We start from the raw sequence: 17,821 nt of genomic DNA, 5'->3' as shown, positions 1-17,821 counted from the left end.
GACTTAGATCAAGATCAGATCACATTTTATGACCAATTTGTCCAGAAATCCATATCATTCCAAAAGGTTCACATACTTTTTCTTGCAGCTGTATATATTACATATAGTACAGGCGCTATTTTGACCACACATAGCAGTCTAATTTTTAAGTTTTGAATGTTATGTATTTAGTTCTTTATTTGGCATTCATGGCAGCCAAGCTAAACTCAGGGGCAGCCCAGAGAGGGGTTCACCCAGCTTTCACTCTCCCTTCCACTGTCCCTGCCTCTTTCTTTGCAACTGTCACTGCCTTTGTCTATTTCTCAGCCTCAGATCTGCCCCCCACTTCCATCAGCCTCAAATAAGCCTCCTATCAGACCCCCTGTCACGGCTTGGTGGTAGTTTGCCATGACACTTTCGCCGCGCATGCTGGTTGCCTGTTGCAACGCTTTGTTGTATTGCATGCGTGTGCATTTCCTCTTTAAGGCTGTCTTCCTTCCCATTCTGGTAAGCACGGGGTTAAGAGGCTTAAAGTAGAGATGGGTCTAGCCTCATGGCTCTTATGTTCTGAGCTGTGATCCTGTGTTTTGTTTGTCTTCAGTGTCTTGAGGAGCTGGTGCTATTCCATCTGCCCAGTCCTTGAGGGCCACCTTATGGTACATTGATTTCTCCAGCTATGTCTTCCTTATGTCTCCTCCATTTTCCCTACCTTACCTGTTGTTATGTTTGATGTGGGTATATGTTCTAGGGTTGTTGTACGTCTAGTTGTTGTTTCAGTGTCTGGTCAGTGTTTGGTGTATTCTGTCCGGCATGGATGCTAGATGTTCCCCTGTTTGTCTGTACCTCCGGAAGGGGATTCCTGGGGTTCCCCGGAGGGGGAACCAAAAGTCTAGTCAGTGAGCTGTTGCTGGAGTGCTGATTCCTTTGTGTGTCAGTACGTACTGAGTCCAGTATTGTATTTGGATTGCAGTATGTTTGCATGGGTTCTAGTTCTCCTTGGTGTGTCTTCTGTTGTGCCGTCCAGCAGCTACATCAGGTAAGTTACCATGCATTCCAGGGTTCTTGGCTCAGTGGTTTTTCCCGCCACTGGATACTTACTTGCCGTTCCACTTGGCTTTTCTCTGCTACTAGGCCGGTTGAAACTCCTATTCATCTGTGTCTTCGAAGAACAGGTCGTCTCTCTCCCCTGCTCCTATGTGAGGGATTATCAGGGTGACTCAGGGTCCTAGGTTTCCTGGATATGAGCCGTCCTACCATTCAGGTCCACTCATATGGTGAGGAGTTAGGGCGTGGATTAGGGACTCTTTAGGAGACGACCTGCCCCCTTATCCCAGCATCCAGGCCTAGTGACTTTCCTTAATTTCTGCAAAAAAAAAGAGGGTTATTCAGCACCTCCCAGTGCGCAGGTGCATGCTGCCATGGCAAAGACCTAGAGGAAAAAAGACAATGCAGCAGCACCCTGCAAACCAGATAAAGTACAACAATGCCATAGTCACAAAAATTATAGTGCGATCTCTGTTAGACGGGTCCTAACACTAAATACTACCTGTTATGCGCCACAATGGACGCCATAAAATTCAGGGAGTGTTGGATCCACATGCATCCCAAGCATCTCACTTCATAAGGCCTCATGCACACGGCCGTGTTCCGTGGCCGAGAGCGGTCCGTGGTAACACGGCCTGGATTCCTGTTGAGAGCAGGAGCGCACGGCATCATTGGTTGCTATGACACCGTGCGCTTCATGCCGCCGCTGCACTACAGTAATACACTCGGCCGTAATAAGCGTAGCAGGGTGCTGCTGCATTGTCTTTTTTCCTCTTTCCTTAATTTATGACATTGTACGGTGGGGGGTTTCCACCACTCCTCACCATGACACCCCCCAGCCTACATCAGCTTCAGATCAGACCTCCCAGCCTCAGATTAGACCCCAATCAGACCCTCACTAGCTTCAGATCAGACCCACATCAGACCCCCCAGCCTCAGATCAGACCCAAATCAGACCCTCAGCAGACCCTCCCCAGCCTTAGATCAGACCCCCATCAGAACCTTTCCCAACCTCAGATCAGACCCCCAATAGGCCCCCCAGTCTCAGATTAGACTCCCACAGCCTCAGATTAGCCCCCATCAGACCCCCCAGCCTCAGATCAGCCCCCATCAGACCCCCCAGCCTCATATCAGCCCCCCAGCCTAAGATCACACCCCCCAGCCTCAGATCAGATCCCCCAGCCTCAGAGCAAACCCTCCCCACCCTTCATTAGCCTCAGATCAGCCCCTATCAGACCTCAGATCAGACATTTAAACTAAATAAATAATCTTACCTCTCATGCTCCGGATGGCGCTGCCTCTTGGCAGAGTCACTTACCCTCCCTGGTCTTCTTCCCGCCCCGCTGTACTGTGACCTGACAGCGCACAGCGTCAGGTCATAATGCATGTCTACGTGCACTACGTCATGACACTGTACATGTCAGGACACAGAGCGGGGCCGGAAGAAGACCAGCGAAGGTGAGGACAGCCAGTGTAGTGCTGTTCTCATCTTCCCGTGCCTCCCGCATGCTAATGACCACTTCCATAAGAGAAGCAGTCATTATTATTTTCACAATATGTTTTGGTGGGTGGCCGGAGGCTACATGACATGATCCTGTGGGCCGCAGGTTACCCACCCCTGCTTTAAGGCCTCACAAACTAATTTAACTGTTTTGGACACATGTACACACTTACTAGAGGCATTTCCACAGTAAGCCTATCAATATGACTTATGGAGTGTGAGAAGAAACCATTAAACCTGGAGGAAAGAAGGGTCCAACACTGGGAATTACACAAGCTGGATGCCCAGGATCCCAAAGCTTCAAGGTGACAGCGCTAACAACTGAGCCATTGTGCTTGACCATAGAATTAAAAAATACAATTCTTTTTACCCCCAACTGCTGCAATCTGCTTACATGCAGATGAAAGAGGGTCAGAAACGTATGGGTGGGACTTATGTTCTCTTTATGGTACCCTACTTGATGGCGGAATGACTTACACCGCGTATGCGACAAATAATACCATAATGAGGATTTAGGCCCCCAAACTACCACAAACCTGTTATCCAAGATGGTAATAAGTTCTCAATTATCTACTGTATATTCTGAAACATTCAGCTCAACACAGATAAAGAACGACATGGGGGTGGATGTTCTCCTCCAAACTAATTTCTGCCCCTGGCTTGATTCATGTCCTACAGCCCATGTAGTTATCTTAAGCCACCTCTGGTGATATCAGAGACATGTACAATGGTCACATGAAGCCAATGTCAGTATGCCTGACTTCACTGCAAATGTGCTGAATGCCACTGCAAGTGGATTGTTTTGACATACCTGGCCAGTGGGACATCACTCAAACCATCAGGAGGACTGACCAAAGTGACTCTTCTGAGTAGTGGCTCCACCCCCACGATAAAAAGTACATAAATCTGCACTATTTATCTTGGTCTTAGGTGTTTTTTGTTGCAGATTTTGGTGCAAATTTTCTGTTAACAATTCCACTGAAGTATATGGAGAAAACCACTCTACATAAGGTGTGGAATTACACAAACAACTGACATAGTGCGGATTTTAAAATCCACACAACAGGTCAATTTCCGCACATAAAAAATACACAAAGTGTAATCTGGGGTTAAAAAAAATAATAATACTCACCTCATCCACCTACTTGTGGAGAGGCCATCCACTCCAGTCTTGATTGAAGAAAACCCGCAAAAGAACTTGCGGTGATGTCATCATTGATGATGCCACCGTGAGCACTCAGCGTGATTACGTGGTGAGGTCATCACACTTCGGTGGGTTTTCTTCAATCAAGACGAGAGAGGATGGTCTCTCTGCGAGCAAGTGGATGAGGTATTATATTTTTTTTTTCAGCCACCATTTTAGGAAAAATGTATTTGTTACCACGAAGTGCCAGAAAGTTCGGCTTCGTCACTAATCAAATTGTTCCTGAAATTCGGATCGAAGTCCACTTCGGATAATTCGATTCACTCAACACTATTAACAACTAAACCTCTCTTGACCACTAAGGGATATTGTCAGAAATATTTTTACTGACTCTTAACCACATTACAATAAAAACTTCTGATGTACTACATGAAGAAAACTGGTAAACAGCCATTTTAACACCCTTAGCACAGGCAGCAACTCACTTTGACACCTCCAGCAAATGATCTTTCAATTTTTACATAAGAAAAAAAAACTAAGAAAACATGTAGATTAAAGAGGCAAATACTAGCTAAATGAGCCAAATTTCCACCTGGAAAGTGTTGTAGAAGTGAATGACTGGAACAGAACCACAAATGCTTCATAATCATACTGCGAAAAAACATATTTCAGTCTCAAGATGACTTCCATGTATAAAACGCATTGCTCCAGTTCCCAGTGGAACCTTTATAATCAGGGAATGTTTAAAGAAACATCAACTTCTGGAGAAATGGCAAAAATCAACATGATGTGCAATTATAAAGTGATCTAACACAACCTGCCTCCATTTCACACATACTAAACTACAAACACATGTACATATCTATTGTCATATGTCTTGCATTTGCTGCTGTATATGTTAAGAGTACGCCGTCACATTAATGAATAGAATAGCGTGCATCTTATATTATCACAAAGCCTTTCACTTCACCTCGACTTATTATTCCCTTTGAATGTCTTTGTTGCTGTATTTTACTGTACAAAAACATCACAAGAAAATTGCAAAAAGAAAGATTGAAATTTAAAAAAAAACATCATTACCTATACTGTAGAAGCTTGAGTTTTCCTTAGACAGAAAGGGATACAATTTCACAATAGATGCACGATTACATAGTTAGAATATCTAGTACTCTCCTTTAATCTTTCTGGTGTGATTTCTGTGATTCCCACTCGTCCATTTATTTCTGTAAAATAGCCACAGACTACACTATACATGCTGTGAGCTGGTAGTCTGAGAAACCCCCTTCTAATTGATGGACCAGCAGAGAGCAGAAAGGAGTTTCTCAGACTACCAAAGCACAGTGTGACCATTTTAAGATGGTGACCATTTTACAGAAATAAAGAGAGGAATGGAAATTAGAGGAACCTCACCAGAGAGATTAAAGGAGGGCACCAGGTACTTTACCAATGTATTATCCATTTATTGTGACATTTTTATGGTGAACAAGAGGGTTGCTTTAAAGCAAACCTTCCACCATTTTCAGTGACAGAGTTTTGGGTGGCCCCAACGTTACACTGGGTCGTCCCCCCCCACACACACCATTGAGGTGTCATTATTAGTGTTGATTGAGCATGCTTGGCCGAGCACCAGTTCGGCTCGAGCATCCTAATGCTCGGCACATGGCGGTATTCGGCCGAATACCGCATGTGCTCGAGCGCAATGCTCGAGTCTCCTCCTCACACGTTTCTTGGCTGCTACGAAGCAAATAAACATGCAGGTAAGTACTGCCCTCACTGTAATGCCATAGCCATGTTGGTTACTGGCATTAAAGTGATTGCATGGCCAGAACCCGTCATCGGGTGCTATATAGCACCCGATGACGCATGTTCGGCTCAGTCTAAGTCAGGGAGAGCTGTGCTGAGGAAGGGACAGACAGTGTAGGGAGTGATATACGAATATTTTTAGTAGAAAAACCTTTCAGAGACCCAAAAAACAGGCCCGCAACTGTTCCTCGGAGCATATAATGTTTTACAGGGTCAGCTTACCTGCAGGCCCTCGCATATAATGTTTTACAGGGTCAGCTAACCTGCAGGCCCTCACATATAATGTTTTACAGGGTCAGCTCACCTGCAGGCCCTCACATATAATGTTTTACAGGGTCAGCTCACCTGCAGGCCCTCGCATATAATGTTTTAAAGGGTCAGCTCACCAGCAAGCCCGCACCTAAAATCTTTTACAGGGTCAGCTCACCTGCAGCCACTCACATATAATTTTTTACAGGGTCAGCTCACCAGCAGGCCCGCACCTAATTTTTTTTACAGGGTCAGCTTACCTGCAGGCCCTGGCATATAATGTTTTACAGGGTCAGCTCACCAGCAGACCCTCACCTAAAATCTTTTGCAGGGTCAGCTCACCTGCAGGCCCTCACATATAATTTTTTACAGGGTCAGCTCACCAGCAGGCCCGCACCTAATTTTTTTTACAGGGTCAGCTTACCTGCAGGCCCTGGCATATAATGTTTTACAGGGTCAGCTCACCAGCAGACCCTCACCTAAAATCTTTTGCAGGGTCAGCTCACCTGCAGGCCCTCACATATAATTTTTTAGAGGGTCAGCTCACCTGCAGGGCCCTCGCATATAATGTTTTACAGGGTCAGCTCACCAGCAGGCCCTAACCTAAAATCTTTTACAGGGTAAGTTCACCTGCAGGCCCTCACATATAATTTTTTAGAGGGTCAGCTCACCTACAGGCCCTCACATATAATGTTTTACGGGGTCAGCTTACCTGCAGGCCCTCGCATATAATATTTTAGAGGGTCAGCTCACCTGCAGGCCCTCACATATAATGTTTTAGAGCAGTGTTTCCCAACCAGTGTGCCAAAGGCTGTCCAGGCATGCTGGGGGTTGTAGTTTTGCAACAGCTGGAGGCACACTGGTTGGGAAACACTGTTTTAGAGGGTCAGCTCACCAGCAGGGCCTCACCTACAATCTTTTAGAGGGTCAGCTCACCTGCAGGCCCTTGCATATAATGTTTTACAGAGTCAGCTCACCAGTAGGCCATCAATCATAATTTTTCAATGGTGTATGATGCCCCCCTTTAGTGTAATAAAGGGTGTATTGGAGTGTCGGTTCCTTGTTATTTTTGTAAGCCCTTTTACTTAGTGCATAGGCTTTATGAGTGTAGGAGTCCCACTACCTGAACAATTGTACCACAATGTGAATGAGGCCCTCCATTATGTGATATACAGGTTGTATCGGAGTGCCTCTTCCTTGTAATTTTTGGCAGCACTTACACTTTATATACAAGTAAATATATAGGAAAGAATGTTTCCTAACAATTTTTCCTCTAAAATCGACTTTATCTTCGGTTTTGTGCGTATTAGTGTCAGTCTGTAAAATTGGCGTACTACTCGGACAACATTGTTCCCAGCTGCGACCTGGGAGTCCAAGATGCATTCAGACATCCTCCCCATGCTGTTCCCAAAGCATTTTGGTGGTGTTTCCATCAATTTCTGACCTTTTTCTATGAACCAGACACCCTCCCCTCTTCAGAGCAGGGGGTGCCTGGTTTAATGCTCGGGTTCTCCCATCGAGGTGTTCGGCCTGAGCACCCGAGCACTTTGGTGCTCGATCAACACTAGTCATTATGTGTTGTTGCTCTCCGGAAGAATTCGGTGTACTCCAATGGGAAATACGGACAGAGAGTAGGGTCTGCAGTAAACCAGTGTGCTTCTTTACTGGAAGAACTCAAGTTCAAAACAATATTTGCAAGGCACTGAGCTGACTTCTTCAGTCTTCTCCCTGTCAGAAGAAATTTCTGTGCTGAGGAAAGGTACGAGCTAGTTGTCCCTCATTTTCTCAGGCTGGTTCAGCGGCCAAAGGGCTGGTGGCCCAGGGTCTGTGGATCAGTCATCCAGCTGGCTCCCTGGTCACAGAGCTGGTGACCCAGGGTGTGTTGCTTGGTCATCCGGCTGGCTCCCTGGTCATAGCTCTGGTGACCAGGGTCTGTGGCTTAGTATCCCCATATCAGTATCTTCTTCTGGTCACTCCCGCAGTGTGACAGAGTCTCTCCTACTAAACCCTGATACTTATCTGCAGACAACTGGGGACTCTAACTTCTCTCTTTATATATAGTTTCTAGCTGAATTAAAACCTTTTAGTGGAAGAGGGGGAGTGGAGAAGCATAGCCTAACAAGAAACATTGTTGCAATTTCCATTTTCCATAGATCTGTATAGAGTTTCAATACAAGTCTATAAGAATGACTAAGCAGTTTCTTAAGACATAAGTAAGTTTTCAGATGTAAACAACAGAGCTGAACCAGACAGTCAAAAGGTCAGCATGTCTGTTTTTTCACGCTAAAACTTTGCATAGTTCCTTATAGTAACTGTGGAAGATTTCTAACATCTCATTGCATAGATGGTAAGTCCCAAAGTCGCTCAGTATTAGCTGTGTATTAACCCTTTCTACAGTGCAGCGCAAATACAGTGCTATAAGAGTGCAAATGAACAGGCTACAGTGGCGTACACAGAGAAATAAGGGCCCCATAGCAAGGATCAGACCAGGCCCCCCACACAGAACAGAAGGGTTTCTTCCTAAACCCCTTTCAGTGACCCTTGGGCAATTTTTTCCACTGCCTCATTTGCTAAAAGTTGTTCATTTAGAGTGTCGAGTCCTGACCAAGTTTGAAGAGGGGATGATGCCAACTGGGCCCCCTCTTGCCCTGGGCCCCATAGCAGTCGCATGGTCTGCTGCTATGGTAGTCCATTCACACGTCTGCAAGTGATTTTGTGGTCCGCAAATTGCAGATCCGCAAAACACTGACACCGGCCATGTGCATTCTGCATTTTGCGGAACTCACATGGCCGGCACTATGAAATGCATTTTATTGTCTGTGGCTGTGAACATAAATAGGACATGTTCTTTTTTTTGGCAGGGCCGCGGAACGGAAGTGCGGATGCGGACAGCAAACGGTGTGCTATCCGCATCTTTTGCAGCCCCATTGAAAATGAATGGGTCCGTACCTGTTCCACAAAATTGTGGAACGGATGCGGACCCATTTTGCGGATGTGTGAATGGACCCTTAATCTTATAAAAATAAAAAACAGCTCAGGGGAGTGGCAATGGGGAGCACTTGTGAACCCACCTATTCCAACCTCTTCCTGTGCTGGTGGGAGTAAGAAGTAGTCTTTGGGAGGCTTTGGAAAGATGGTCATCACATGTCATTTGTGCCTCGGATACAAAGATCAGGGGCGGATTGGTCATAGACCCTACAGGGAAATTTCCTGGTGTGCCGATGCCCAGAGGGCCACCTAAGCCCTCTTCTTTGACAAAATCCAGGTACATAAAGATATTATGATGTCAGCATTAATTTAGGTTCTACTGAGGTAGTATTTTGTATTAAGTTTTTTTCCAGGGCCACATTAAGTTCCCAGTCCGCCCCTGACATAGATGATGTGTTCATCTTGTGGAGGGGCAACGAAACTGACTTTGCAGAATTTGTGGCTTAATGTGAACAATCTGGGACTATTTTTTACCTTGCAATATAGCCCCTTGCACATTTCATTCCTTGACCTGACCATCACCCATGAAAGTGATGACAGCATCTCCACGAATATATACAGAAAAGAAACATCAATAAACAATTTGTTACAATGGGGTAACTGCCACCCTATGGCCCTAAAGAGAGGAATTCCTAAGGGTCAATATTTACGTGCCAGGCTCAACTGTTCCAGCAAAGCTGATTTTAAGAGAGCCACAGATCTATGAGGCCGATTCAACCAACGAGGGTACCCCAAACCGGTACTCCAGGAAGCGTATCACCATTCCCTCTGCCATAAAAGAGAGACACTACTGGTTCTGAGAGCAAGGGAAAGGGAAAATGAAATTACATGCATAATTGGCACTTTTGACACGGCCCATAAAAAGATCAAAGAGATCATCATTGATAACTGAGACATCCTCAAATCAGACCCTGACATTGGTCACCTGATCAGTGACTACCCGCTCATTACATATCGGAGGGTTTGCTATGTTAGGGACAGGCTAGTACATAGTTTTTTCAGCCACAAGTTGCGCATGCATTTCTGAGAAATACAGTCACAGGGACATACAGATGTGGTCAATGCTTGGCATGCATCTTTACTAAAATCTGTAAAACCTTCTCCAGTATCTCCACTGACAATATATATCAACAGATCTTTCATTAATTGCAAGACGACGGGTGTCATATACCTTCTCACATGTGTATGTGGCCCTCATGTGAGTTGCAGCGATGAATTGGGGAGCATGTGGGCGACATTAGGAGAAAAAGCCTGACAGAGCAGATATGTGTCTGTACACCAGACATCACTGTGCTGGCCACGCCCCCCTGCTCTGCCGTCTGCTGCTGCTGTCTGCCCTGTGTCTCGCTCCCACTGGATACTTCAGGAAAGATTAACCCCTTCAGGAGCACAGACTCAGGGCTGAAGGCTTTACTGAGTAGCTGCAAGCAGTGAAGAGACAAATGCTGGGCATAGGAGCTGACAGACTAGAGGAGTTCTGCACAAGAACAGGTAGGGGGAAGATTCTGTGTGTATCAGCAGTGTCATTCTACAGCTGGGACTTGTAGTCCTACACATACAACATGCTGCTGAGTATCCCAGCAGTCAGACATGTCACTCAGGGCAGCACTTGTATTTACTCTATTAGCAGGGCAGGGGGAGGGGCAGAGAGTGTTGTTATTGCAGGTAAACAAAGTGCCAGAAGGGAAATGATGAAATATATATATTTTTTTTTATCTAAAACTTGCTTCACTTAGTTATATATTGCTGCCCATCAGATTTACAATGCTATATATTTTTTTCTCATAACTCGGACAACCCCCTTAACATCACTCCTGCTTTTATCTATTCATCCCTTGGCTATCTGCATATACACCACATTTCCCCACACTGAATTCGCTGCAGTGTAGCAGTAATGAGTGTGTGGTGTTCATTTTGCCGTCTTTTGCTCCATTCACCTGCCGTGTCCATAAACAAAGAAAGACATTGTTACTTTCAAGCCGCTTCAGGTTTCCTAACTAACCACAGTCACTTCACCGCCTCCCCCTGATGGCTATTATATTACTAGTACGAGACTCTGCATTGGGAGGGTGGAGCTTGTCTGACACAGCTCCACTTCCTATTGGCTGGCCGATGTGAGTTGCATCTTCAGGCAGGAGGGACTTATTCCTTAAATACTCGGCGTGCCCACACACCACCCGTTCTGGTACACTGCCATACTGTATGCATTATTATATCCTGCTACTACCTGTCCTAATGAAGTGCCAGTGCCAATAACTGACACAGTAACGCATTGAGAGATTCTAGTTAGCTGTAACAGACACCAGTATCGCATACTGTAGCTCCTAGTAAACGACCATATGTGATGCCAAAGTTATCTTTCTACAGCAGGGAAATTAGGGTTGATACTGCTAACCTTGCCCACAGTTTAACATTAAGCTGCTGGGCTGACAAGATGCATGTGGGCATCATTAACCCCTCAAATACAAGAGCACTGTTTAGCCCAGCTTTTTCCATTGCATGTGAACTTCAGTGTTCCTGCTGTAGCGGTACTTCGGGTTGTTCATTCCAGCAGGGAGCATAGGGTTAAGGCAGGACTTTACACAGCTGTCTCATTTTCTCTTGGGTTCTACCAGTATCCTAGGGTTAACCCTCTGCTTGAGAGTACAGCTTCACCATTGTGCAGGGGCCCGTATGCCCTGCTGCAACAAAGTACCACGGTGCCGTTCAATAGATGGATCCATGATTATTATACGAGCCAGATCCTAGATACATCTGACCTATGGATACACTGTGATTGGCGTCCTGGACCCATTGCACTTTCCACTGTACGGGACGTCTAAGGGGCCACCTGAGTCCATCAGAAAGACAACCCCCAAGGGTCTTTCACATTTTCCTGTACAGGGTTTCTTGTTTCAGATCAGCACTATCAAAACACCAAACTACATATAAAGGGAGTTCAGGTGCACATAGTTTGGAGGTCCTGGTTTTCATTTGCATTGTATATTTGGGGGAGTGGCTTCCACTCTGTAGATAGTACACTCCCACTCGTCTGCCTACTGCTTTTAATCAGAGTATCCCATAGCTGCATCCTACTAGAGATGGCCTTGCGGTCGTTTTGTGGCGAACTTTGCTAGTTCGCAATTCGCCGGAAATGCGAACATATGGCGATGTTGACATGCGCCATATTCTTTTGCATTGCGTCGAACTTTAACCCATGACACATTCATCAGGTGGGACAGGACAGCCAATTGAGATGTTTCAGCACATGGACACCCCCCCCCCCCCCCACCCTACAACAGAAACCAAACTGGCAGACATTTTACATTCTGTGTTTTGCCAGTGTAGGGAGAGGTTGCTTTGTGGAGCAGGGACAGACTGTTAGGGACACCAAACGCTAGCTAATTGGGTCACAAAAGTCCGTTTAAGGACTGGTATCGGTGTGCTATCTATAGGTGTGATATACTGAGGTGTGTGATGTACTTATAATATACTTTCTAACATAAAAAGTATATTATAGTGCATTTGTATTGTGCAGCAGTTGTGTGCGGTTCTGCTGCGATACGGCAGGTATATAGAGGGACAAGCGTTATTGGAACAACTATTTGCAACTGGTGTGATATACTTGTTGCCCCCCAAAAAACTGATTGAGGAGTGCGATATACCTGCTTCCACAAAATACTGATTGAGAATGCGATATACCTGTCTCCACCAAATATTGATCCAGGTGTTCTATGTACCTTTTTCCACAAAATACTGATTGAGGGGTGCGATATACCTGCTTCCAACAAATATTGATTCAGATGTTCTATATATCTGTTTCCACAAAATACTGATTGAGGGGTGCGATATACCTGCTTCCAACAAATATTGATTCAGATGTTCTATATATCTGCTTCTACAAAATACTGATTGAGGGGTTTGATATACCTGTTTCCACAAAATAGTGATTGAGGGGTGTGATATACCTGCTTCCACAAAATACTGATTAAGGGTCCATTCACACGTCCGTATGTGTTTTGCTTAGATCCGCAAAACACGGACACCAGCAATGTGCGTTTCGCATTTTGCGGACCGCACATCGCCGTCACTCTCATAGAAAATGCCTTTTCCTGTCCGCAATTGCAAACAAGAATAGGACATGTTCTATATTTTTGTGGAACGGAAATGAGGATCCGCAAATGCGGATGCGGACAGCACATTCCAGCCCCATTGAAAATGAATGGGTCCGCACCCGTTGCTCAAAATAGCGGAACGGATGCGGACCCATTTTGCAGACGTATGAATGGACCCTAAGGGGTTCTATATACCTGCTTCCACAAAATACTGATTGATGGGTGCGATATACCTGCTTGCACCAAATACTGATTGAGGCCTGCGATATACCTGCTTCCACAAATACTGCTCTTCTCTAGGGACTTTGGCACAGGATCATTTTGAAAATGACAGGCAGAGAAAGAGGCAGGCCGTTCCGCAGGGGTGGTAGGGGTCGGGCAGATGCACCAGGCCGGAGCCTAAGTGGGAAGTTGGAGAAGGTGCGTGCGATTACGTCAAAGGACTCACTCAGCCTTCCGCTTCTGCACCCTCCTCATACTCTGTATCAGCACCCTCCTTACTTTCTGCTGTGTGCACCCCCAAAGACACCACCACCATAGCCCCACCACTCGAGTCAGAAGAATTATTTTCCCATCCATTCCCAGACCTTACCGATGCGCAGCCATTCTTGGCATCGGATCAGGAAGAGGAGGTAGCAACGGCCGCAACCCAGCGGTCTGACGACAGTACCCAGATCAGCCCAAGGACGGAGGTCTCCGCTGTTGCTGCCTTCTCCGAGATCTATAATGTCAGTGGTGGTGAAGGTGAGGATGATGACGTGTCGATAGATGTCATGTGGGTGACCACAAGAGAGGAAGAGGAGGGGAGTTCAGAGAGAGAGATGGAGCAGCAGATAGGGGGTAGAAGGAGGAGAAGCAGGCAGAACTCGCAGTGCACAGGAGGCAAAAAGCAGACAAATGTATCTGGAGAGAGCCATCCACCATGCACGGTCACATCTGGCGCTCCCAGGACACCGGAACATGGCTCTGCAGTGTGGGTTTTTTAAACGTGTCAGCTGCTGACAATAGTGTTGCCATCTGCAGCCTGTGCTGTCAACACATAAGTCGCTGTAAGCCCAACACTCACCTAGGGACGACCGCCTTAAAAAGTCACCTGGCCTCCCATCAACGAGCCCAGTGGGAGCAACGCTGTCAGAACCCACAAAGCCACACTCCCGGTGTTCTACGTCCTGCCTCTTCTCCTCTCTCCTCCTATTTGTCCTCCACTCCACCTTTCACCGTGCCGTCGTGTCGTCGCATTCATCTGCCACAAAGCAAGCTTCCGTGGCCCAAATTTTCGAGTGTAAAAAAATGATGATGCCGGATAATCCTCTTGCCCAACGGCTGACTGATGGCTTGTCGGAACTGCTAGCCCGCCAACTACTGCTATATAAAATTGGTGGACTCGGAGGCCTTTAGAAAATTTGTGGCCATTGGCACACCGCAGTGGAAGGTCTCCGGAAGGAAATATTTTTCCCAGAAGGGAATCCCAGAGCTATATGGCCACGTTCAGCGGCAAGTAAATGTATCTCTGGCACACAGTGTCGGTGCCAAGATACATCTGACCACAAGACACGTGGTCTAGCAAACATGGGCAGGGAAGGTACATAACTTTTACTACCCACTGGGTGAACCTGCTGACGGCTGTCAAGCATGTAACCTGTGGCACCCGTGTGGATTTGGTGTTACCGCCACGGATTGCATCCATGCCTGCCTCTTCTTCTTCTCCTCCTACTCCATCCTCCGTCTCCTCCTTTTCCACTGCTACCACCTCTTCCGCTGCACCCCCCAAGCTCCCCAGAACCTATTCGACGTGCCAGGTGAGACGTTGCCATCCTGTGCTGCGGCTGTTGTGCCTCTGGCCATGTTAGAAGATCTTACACGGCCATGGCTCGCCTTGCTGACATTCAGCGGTGACACCACCTGCCAGTCAGACGTCTGATTTGTAACAGCCCGACCCGCTGGAACTCCACCTTGTATATGCTTGATAGGCTGCTCCAGCTGTGCCGTTAAGGACTACCTGTACGAACTCTGCAGCAGGATAGGTTCTGGGGAGCTTGTTTTTTTTTTTCAACGCGCCAGTGGTTGCTCATGCACGACACATTCAGACTACTGCAGCCATTTGATGAGATCACCAAACTGGTCAGTCGCAGCCAGGGCACAATCAGTGACATTGTACCTTACGCCTTCTTTCTGGAGCGTGCATTGCGTCGTGTCATTGATCAAGCCGTCGAGGAGCAGAAGCTGGAAGATGAGGAAGTTGCAATGCTGAATGAATTCCCAGGGGGGGCTACTCCATCTGAGACAAGTCAGCAGGAGTCTGAAGAGGAGTCAGAGGAGGATGGTGGCTGGGGGGAGGAGGAGGAGGAGAAGCAAGAAGAGCAGGCTTTGAGGGAGACTTTAAACTTTTCGGGGATCCCTATTGTTGTCTGTGGCTGGGGGGAGGAGACCGAAGACGACATTCTCCTGGGCGATGAGCAGGAGCCAGGCCGCTCCACCGCTTCCAATTTAGTGCAAATGGGGGCCTTCATGCTCCAGTTTTTGAAGAGGGACCCCCGTATAAAAAGCATAAAGGGAAAGGACCAGTACTGGGTGGCAACGTACTTAGACCCCCGGTACAAACACAAAATGGAGGACATGTTACCAGCATCACAGAGGGCTGTCAGAAGGCAGCCTTTCCAGGCCTTGCTGCGAGAGATGCTGCATTCTGCTGTTGCGGGCGCTGGCAGAGGAATTTCCAACCATAGTGAAACATGTGCGGGTACCTGCAAGAAGAGGGCGGTTTGAAGATGTGTTGGTCACTTCGGATATGACATCATTCTTGCAGGCAATCCATCGAGAGCCGCCCTCTGGATCCAGCCTCAGGGAACGCCTAGACTGACCGTTAACGGCCGATGTGGACGCTCTGGAAGCGAGGAACCCCTTGAGTACTGGGTGTGCAGGCTTGACCTGTGGCCAGACCTGGTACAATTTGCCATGTAACTCTTGGCTTGCCCCTTGTCCTGTCCGAAAGGATGTTCAGCGCAGCAGGTAGGATCGTGACCGATAAGCGCACTCGCCTAGCTCATGACAGTGTGGACTAACTCACATTTGTAAAAATGAATGAGGCATGGATCTCGGAGGAATTCAACACCTGTGATGAGACCACGTGTAATTGAATTTCCTCATGCCAGCCCAAATATATCCGCCACCACCCAGAACAAAGAATGGTCCTTTTCTTATGTATATACAGCGGCATAAAAGGCCTTTTCTGTCAGGTGAATGCCTAATTTTTGGGGCCCCTACTCCAGTGGCCTACAGTAAAATTTTTATCCAGTGAGCTCCTAATGTACCTCTAGACACATAATCACTCGTTCTTTTCTGTCAGGTGAATGCATAATTTTTGGGGCCTGTACTGGCTTACAGTAAAATTTCTAGCTGGTGACCGCCTATTGTACCTCCAGCCACATCATCACAAGTTCTTTTCTGTCAGGTGAATGCCTAATTTTTTGGGCCTGTACTGGCCTACAATAAAATTGTTATTCAGTGAACACGTAATGTACCTCCAGCCACATAATCACTTATTCTTTTCTGTCTGGTGAATGCGTAATGTTTGGGGTCTGTACTCCACTTGCCTGCAGTAAAATTGTTATCCACTGGCCACCTAATATACCTTCAGCCACATAATCAATTGTTCTTTTCTGTCCGGTGAATGCATATTTTTGGGGGCCTGTACTCCACTGGCCTACAGTAAAATTGTTATGCACTGACCGTCTAATATATCTCCAGCCACATAATCACTTGTTCTTTCCTGTCAGGTGAATGCATAATTTTTGGGGCCTGTACTCCACTGGCCTACAGTAAAATTGTTATCCACTGACCGTCTAATATACCTCCACCTCCAGCCACATAAGCACTTGTTCTTTTCTGTCAGGTGAATGCCTAATTTTTGGGGCCCGTACTCCCGTGGCCTAAAATAAAAATTTTATTTTAGGCCTTTAAGACGCATAAAAATGGCCCCTGATTAAAATACATATTTGTGGGAATTTTTGCCATTGATCCACCTCTGGTATGTCACTGTCCATGTTGTGGGACTATTTGTGCACTTCTAGTAAGTATTTGGTGGCTGCAAATATGACCTGAAGGTTTTTTAGGTCCTTCTACCATTAAAGTGAATGGGGCCCGCTGCGAACGCGCGGTTCGCGAACCTTTGTCTCGGCAGATGTTCATCCATCACTACATCCTACATTGCCCTGAATTTTGTAGGCCAAAAGCCCAAGTGAGGCAAGACTGTTAGTGTAGGTCCTGTCTTATAGAAGCCACCTTGTCACTGGTAGATGGGCCCCACATATTCTTCATCTTCATATAGTAAGTTATGCAGTAATATAGTTTACATTTATTCATGTTTTCAATGAAGTCCTTGTTTGCTTATATATATTATTTATTTTACACACTTATATAGCACTGCTATAGTCTGCAGCGGTTTACAGACACTGTCCCCAATGGGGCTCACAATCTGAGGTCCCTATCATTATGTCTTTGGTCTTGGGGAGGAAACCGGAGAACCCAGAGGAAACCCACGCAAACACGGGGAGAACATACAAACTCCATGCAGATGTTGTCCTTAGTCAGATTCGAACCTAGGACCCCAGCGCTGCAAGGCACCAGTGCTAATCACTGCCCATATTATGTAGCATACCATCTCTGAGAATTTTAAAGGCGGCTGTCCAGCTTTTTAGAAGTCAAGGCTTAACCTCAGAATAGGCCAACACACTGACACACCACACACAATCAGCTGTTTCATTGTAGCTTCGGCGCTGAAACGCACAGTTCCATCCATTGTGTAGTGGACACCTCAGGTTACTGCTCCCATTCAAGTAAATACTGCAGTAACCAGCTGCCTTCACTATACAGTAGCCGAAACAGTGTTAAAAGGAACCTGTCACCAGGATTTTGTGTATAGAGCTGAGGACATGGGTTGCTAGATGGCCGCTAGCACATCTGCAATACCCAGTCCCCATAGCTCTGTGTTCTTTTATTGTGTAAAAAAAACGATTTCAT

General features: G+C 46.5%; 1 long non-coding RNA gene across 1 annotated transcript; it reads right to left on the bottom strand.

Annotated features, from left to right (window-relative positions):
- Window positions 1-2,606: 2,606 nt before the first annotated feature.
- LOC120994603 lies at window positions 2,607-17,392 on the bottom strand. Its single transcript, XR_005777440.1, has 3 exons — window positions 17,253-17,392; window positions 17,001-17,003; window positions 2,607-2,617 (listed from the first exon to the last, which is right to left on the bottom strand). It is a non-coding gene; the product is annotated as an uncharacterized LOC120994603 (long non-coding RNA).
- Window positions 17,393-17,821: the final 429 nt, after the last annotated feature.

Source organism: Bufo bufo, chromosome 3 (assembly GCF_905171765.1).
Source record: "Bufo bufo chromosome 3, aBufBuf1.1, whole genome shotgun sequence".
In the NCBI taxonomy this organism is placed as follows: domain Eukaryota; kingdom Metazoa; phylum Chordata; class Amphibia; order Anura; family Bufonidae; genus Bufo; species Bufo bufo.
The sequence above is the reverse complement of the archived record's forward strand: the minus strand, read 5'-3'. Positions and strand labels throughout refer to the sequence as shown.